The sequence below is a fragment of the Mirounga angustirostris genome, unplaced genomic scaffold, assembly GCF_029215605.1.
Source record: "Mirounga angustirostris isolate CCGP_5_RB_7025 unplaced genomic scaffold, mMirAng1.0.hap1 SCAF_8, whole genome shotgun sequence".
In the NCBI taxonomy this organism is placed as follows: domain Eukaryota; kingdom Metazoa; phylum Chordata; class Mammalia; order Carnivora; family Phocidae; genus Mirounga; species Mirounga angustirostris.
In genome coordinates, this window is record NW_026991716.1 from 28,378,067 (window position 1) to 28,385,162 (window position 7,096).

A 7,096-nucleotide genomic window follows, 5' to 3' on the forward strand; every position below is an offset into this window, starting at 1 on the left:
CCTACCTGTTCCTACAGGTCTTGAAGGACAGAGGGGAGCTACTTTGGAAGGTTGAGTTGCTCCAAATCCACAAGGCAGTGAGAGAAATCCCATCGAGGACAGAGCCCTCAGACAGGATTAGTAGTTTGTTGGGGGATTCACCCCAACTTGTAGCAGTGGAAACTGCTCTGCCTTCCGATACTTACTGGGCTTCTCTAGTGTGAGCAAATCAGTTGATCCTAATCAATGAGGCTATGCTAAGCCCTATGCAGGCCCATCATCATCACCATTTCACTTAAAGGGATTCAGCACCAGAAGGAAAAGCTGAGTTGAGCAGCCTGAAAAGGTGCCTCCCAGTGGTGTAAACAGTGGAAAGCATACTGTGAAAGTCAGGCAAGGGAATCCATTTAGATAATTAAAAATTGTAAACATGAATTTTCAAGTTTAAAATTGTAATAGATAGGGCACCTGGGTGGCTCAGTTGGTTAAGCGACTGCCTTCAGCTCAGGTCATGATCCTGGAGTCCCAGGATCGAGTCCTGCATCAGGCTCCCTGCTTGGCAGGGAGCCTGCTTCTCCCTCTGACCCTACCCCCCCTTGTGCTCTCTCAAATAAATAAATAAAATAAAATCTTTAAAATTGTAAGATAAATGGAAAGAGGCTGGCCACTGTTGTGATAAAATTAGTAACCTGGAAGAGCAAGCGGGAAAAATAGCTTAATTTTACAAAACAATACAGAGATGAAAATCGCCCAGAAAATAGAAGTCACTTGGAGAATAAATTCAGGAAGACTAACATGCAAGTAATAAGGTTCAAAACAGAGAAAAAACAAAGAGATGGATGAGAGGAAGTAAAAGAACTATAGAGAAGGTTTGAATCTGCATAGTGAAAGGGTTCACCAACTACAGCTCTGTAAATATAATAAAAATCATTGACATCTATATTTTTAAAGAATTTATCTATTTAAGAGAGAGCGCAGAGAGAGAGAGAGCATGGGTGGGGGGAGTGGCAGGGGGAGAGGGAAAAGCAGGCTCCCTGCTGAGCAGGGAGCCCTACAGAGCTCCATCACAGGACACTGGGATCATGACCTGAGCTGAAGGCAGACGCTTAACCAACTGAGCCAGCCAGGCACCCCCACTGGCATCTATTTTAAACAAATGAACCATAAGGTATGTACATTCTATTTCAATAAAGTTACTAAAATAGGGCGCCTGAGTGGCTCAGTTGGTTAAGCGACTGCCTTCGGCTCAGGTCATGATCCTGGAGTCCCGGGATCGAGTCCCACATCGGGCTCCCTGCTCAGCAAGGAGTCTGCTTCTCCCTCTGACCCTCCTCCCTCTCATGCTCTCTGTCTCTCATTCTCTATGTCTCAAATAAATAAATAAAATCTTAAAAAAAAAAAGTTACTAAAATATTATTACCAGGCATATCATTTAAATAAAAGTTTTGATTTCCAAAGATAAGCAACAAATGACTCAAAGCAATGAGCACTTCAACATAGAGGAAGATGGAAAGGCAAAAAAGTACAGTAAACAATTTAGCTTGTGATTAATTCACATGGTTAGGCTGTGAGTATCTTGCTACTCCCAGCAACTGGAGTGTATGTGTAGTTTGGAAGCATCATTACTTAATTTTCATCACGGAATACACTTACATGGACCACACATGTTTTAACTTGACAAAGTCACAGCTCACCAAGCATATTTGATCCAAGCAAAGTCTAAGAAGTGGACAAAATTGGGGCGCCTGGGTGGCTCAGTCGTTAAGCATCTGCCTTCGGCTCAGGTCATGATCCCGGGGTCCTGGGATCGAGCCCCACATCAGGCTCCCTGCTTGGCAGGAAGCCTGTTTCTCCCTCTCCCTCTACCCCTGCTTGTGTTCCCTCTTTCATCGTGTCTCTCTCTCTGTCAAATAAATAAATAAAATCTTAAAAAAAAAAAAAAAGAAGTGGACAAAATTAGTGCTGCCCCTCTCCAGATCCCATGCTTTTGCACTGTTGGTCTAACACAACAATCTTTGAATGGAGTTTGTCCCATATCCTTGGAGGTACATGAAGACTTTCTAAGAATATTATGCAGGTATTGGATATTTTACAGAATCATTTTTAAGATCCTCATCCTTTGCCTAAAACTGATCTGTCTGAGAAGACCTCTGTGGTCAGAGCATCAGGCTAGTTAGACTTTTCTTTTTTTTTTTTTTTTAAGATTTTATTTATTTGTGAGAGAGAGAATGAGAGATAGAGAGCATGATAGGGAGGAGGGTCAGAGGGAGAAGCAGACTCCCTGCTGAGCAGGGAGCCTGATGTGGGACTCGATCCCAGGACTCCAGGATCATGACCTGAGCCGAAGGCAGTTGCTTAACTAACTGAGCCACCCAGGCGCCCTAGTTAGACTTTTCTAATTCACAATTTACCGCCACCCACCTTTTTCTTTCTAGCTCCCATATTATTATGGGGTGCATTTCTCTGGGTCTCAGTTGGCTCATCTGTAAAAATGAGGATGATATAGTACCCATTTCATGAGGTTGCATGCACTTCATGAGTGTCTTTGTAGCACTATAAATTTTGTTATTGTTTTTTATATTGGGTAAGTTAATGTTTCATATTTTCCTGAAAATATGGAAAATAATTGCATCAGAAAAACTTCTTCATTTACCACCAAAGGGTTATTGGCAACTGTGAAATTTAACCCTTAGAGTCTTACATGTCACAGGAAATTTTTAAAATGTTTATCAACATTTCTTTTGATATAATCAGCACCACAGAAATACGAACAATTGTAAGAGAATATTATTAAAGATTATATGCCAACAGATTGGACAGCCTAGAAGAAATGGATAAATTCCCAGAAACATATAACCTACCAAAACTGAAGCAGGAAGAAATAGAAAAGTGGAACAGACTGTTTACCAGCAATAAATTGATTCAGTAATCAAAAATCTCCCAATAAACAAAAGTATAGGACCAGACAGCTTCACAGGTGAATTCTACCAAACACTTAAAGAGTTAATATCTATTCTTCTCAAACTATTTCAAAAAATAGAAGAAGGAAGACTTCCAAATTCATTCTATGGGGACACCATTACCCTGATAACAAAACCAGATAAAGACACCACACAAAAAAGAGAACTATAGGTCAATAGCCCCAATGAACACAGATGCAAAAATCTTCAATGAAATACTAGCAAACCAAATCCGACATTTAAATCATACATTTAAAAATCATACATTTAAAAAAACATTAACCACGATTTCAAGTGGGATTTATTCCCAGGATGTAAGGGTGGTTCAGTTTTTGCAAATCAATCAACATAATACACCACATTAATAAGAGAAAGGATAAAAAACTATATGATCATTTCAATAGATGCAGAAAAAGCATTTGACAAAGTACAACATCCATTCATGATAAAAACCCTTAACAAGGCAGGTTTGGAGGGAACATACCTCAACATAATAAAGGCCTTATATGAAAAACCCACAGCAAACATCATACACAATGGGGAAAAACTGAGAGCTTTTCCCCGAGATCAGGAACAAGACAGGGATAACCACTCTCACCACTTTTATTCAACATAGTACTGGAAGTCCTAGCCACAGCAATCAGACAACAAAAAGAAATAAAAGGCATCAAAATCAGTAAGGAAGAAATAAAACTTTCACTATTTGCAGATGACATGACACTATATGTAGAAACCACTAAAGACTCCACCAAAAAACTGCTAGAACTGATAAATGAATTCAATAAAGTCACAGGATACAAAATCAGTGTGCAGAAACCTGTTGCATTTCTATACACTAATAATGAAGCAGCAGGAAGAGAAATTAAGAAAACAATCCCATTTACAATTACACCAAAAATAATAAGGTACCTAGGAATAAACTTAACCAAAGAGGTAAAAGACCTGTATTCTGAAAACTATAAAACACTGATGAAAGAAACTGAAAATGGTACAAAGAAATGGAAAGACATTCCATGCTCATGATTGGAAGAAAAAATATTGTTAAAATGTCTATACTACCCAAAGCAATCTACACATTTAATGCAATCTATCAAAATACCAATAGCATTTTTCACAGAAATAGAACAAAGAATCCTAAAATTGTATGGAACCACAAAAGACCCTGAATAGCCAAAGCAACCCTGAAAAAGAAAAGCAAAGCTGGAGATATCACAATTCCTGACTTCAAGTTATATTACAAAGCTATAGTAATCAAAACAGTATGGTACTGGTTGATCTATTGGTATATATGGTACACAGATCAATAGAGCAGAGTAGAAAACCCAGAAATAAAACTACAAGTATATGGCCAGTTAATCTTCAACAGTGGAGGAATGAATATCCAATGGGAAAAAGACAGTCTCTTCAATAAATGGTCCTGGGAAAACTGGTCAGCTACATGCAGAAGAATGAAACTGGGCCACTTTCTTGCATCATACACAAAAATAAATTCAAAATGGATTAAAGACCTCAGTGTGAGGCCTGAAACCATAAAAATCCTAGAACAGAGCACAGGCAGTAATTTCTCTGACATGGGCCATAGCAACATTTTTCCAGATAGGTCTCCTGAGGCAAGGAAAACAAAAGCAAAAATAAACTATTGGGACTACATCAAAATAAAAAGCTTCTGCACATCAAAGGAAACAATCAACAAAAGTAAAAGGCAACCTAGTGAATGGGAGAAGATATTTGCAAGTGACATAAACAATAAAGGGTTAGTATCCAAACTATATAAAGAACTCATACAACTTACCACCCCCCCAAAAAAATAATCCAATTTAAAAATGGGCAGAAGAGGGGCACCTGGGTGACTCAGTCGTTAAGCCTCTGCCTTCGGCTCAGGTCATGATCCCACGGTCCTGGGATCAAGCCCCACATCGGGCTTCCTGCTCCACGGGAAGCCTGCTTCTCCCTCTCCCACTCCCCCTGCTTGTGTTCCCCTCTCTCGCTGTGTCTCTCTCTGTCAAATAAATAAATAAAAATCTTTAAAAAAAAAATGGGCAGAAGACATGAACAGACATTTCTCCAAAGAAGACATACAGATGGCCAACGGACACATGAAAAGATGCTCAACATGACTCTTCATCAGGGAAATGCAAATCCAAAATACAATGGGATATTACCTTACACCTGTCAGGATGGTTAAAAACAAAAACACAAAAAACAACAGGTGTTGGTGAAGATGTGGAGAAGAAGGAACACTTAGCACTGTTGATAGGAATGAAAACGGTGCAGCCACTCTGGAAAACAGTATAGAGGTTTCCCAAAAAGTTAAAAATAGTACTACCCTATGATCCAGTAATCGCACTACTGGGTATTTACCTCCAAAATACAAAAACATTAATTCAAAAGGGTAACTGCATCCCTATGTTTATTGTAGCATTATTTACAAGAGCCAAATTACGGAAACAGCCCAGCTATCCATCAATAGATGAATGGATAAAGAAGAGGGGATATACGTATACAGTGTAATATTATGCAGCCATTAAAAATAATGAAATCTTGCCATTTGCAATGACATGGATGGAGATAGAGAGTATAATGCTAAGGGAAATAAGCCAGTCAGAGAAAGACAAATACCATATAATTTCACTTGTATATGGAATTTAAGAAACAAAACAAACAAATAAAGGGAAAAAAGAGAGAGACAAACTAAGAGACTCTTAACTATAGAGAACAGCTAATGGTTACTGGAGGGGAGATGCGTAGGGGGATGGGTGAAACAGGTGATGGGGATTAAGAGTACATTTGTCTTGATGGGCACTGGTGTTGCATGAAAGTGTTTAATCACTATATTGTACTCCTGAAACTAATATAACACTGTATGTTAACTATACTGGAATTAAAATAAGAACTTAATATAAAAAATGCTATGCTGAGGCGCCTAGGTGGCTCAGTCAGTTGAGTGCCTGACTCTTGATTTTGGCTCAGGTCATGATCTCAGAGTTGTGAGATCAAGCCTCCACTCTGGTTCACGCTCAGCTCAGAGTCTGCTCTCCCTTTACCCCTCCCCCTGCTCGGGCTTGCTCTCTAAATTAATTAATTAATTAATTAATTAATTAAATCTTTAAAAATGCTATGCATATTAGTTTGTATGTTTTAATTTTGTGATAATACAACAATAATTTGAAATTTTTGAAGGCACAGCATTTTCTTATCCTAAAACAAATCTTATCAATTTAGTATTACTTTTTCCTCCGAAGTTGCAAACTGTAATTTGTTCAATAAAACATATATGACCAAAAAGTGACAAGTAAATTTCAATTTAGTAGTTTAAATCCACAAGTTCACGGTGTCTACATTCATTAGTAATGATATCTTTTAGTGTGTATGTTTCCTTTTTAAATAAATGACAGAAATCATAAACTGAGAATAGATAGAAAACAAAAAAGACAATGTGAGGAAAAAAACACACAAAACATATCCTTTGGTGCATAGAAGCATGATAGCATGGCCAATAAAACTCCTTCAAGCAAAAAATACTACAGTAGAATAATGTGGGGCAAGGAAAATGTTCACAACGCAGAAGGAACTATGTGAAATTTTGATTGTTGAGGAAGAACTTGCTTATATGCTACTAAAAAGGATATTGGTGAGTATTGAGATGCTACAGAGTTGAGATGCTATTCAGAGTTGAAACATTTATTTTATTTTTAAAAGATCTCATTTATTTATTTGAGAGAGTGAATGAGAGAGAATACATGAGCAGGGGCAGAGGGAGAGGAAGAGGGAGAAGCAGACTCCCTTGCTGAGCAGGGAGCCTGACTGGGTCCTGGATCACGGGCATGGATCCCAGGACCCTGAGATCATGACCTGAGCTGAAGGCAGATGCTTAACCAACTGAGCCACCCAGGTGCCCCAGAGTTGAAACATTTTGTAAAGAGTAGTGAAACTGTTCCATTGTTTCAGTGTTTATATTTACAATATGGTAGAAATTACATTCTTTGCAATTACTACATTTATTATTTAAATGTTAGATTAAACATAAGCAGATGAGGGAATATGCAGTTTTTCAAAATTCTTTTTGAGAGTATATGAGTGGAAAAATTGAAGACCATTGCTCAAGCACACAAAAACATTTCTACACAAACTGGTTCAAGGTATTTGATGAAGTCTAA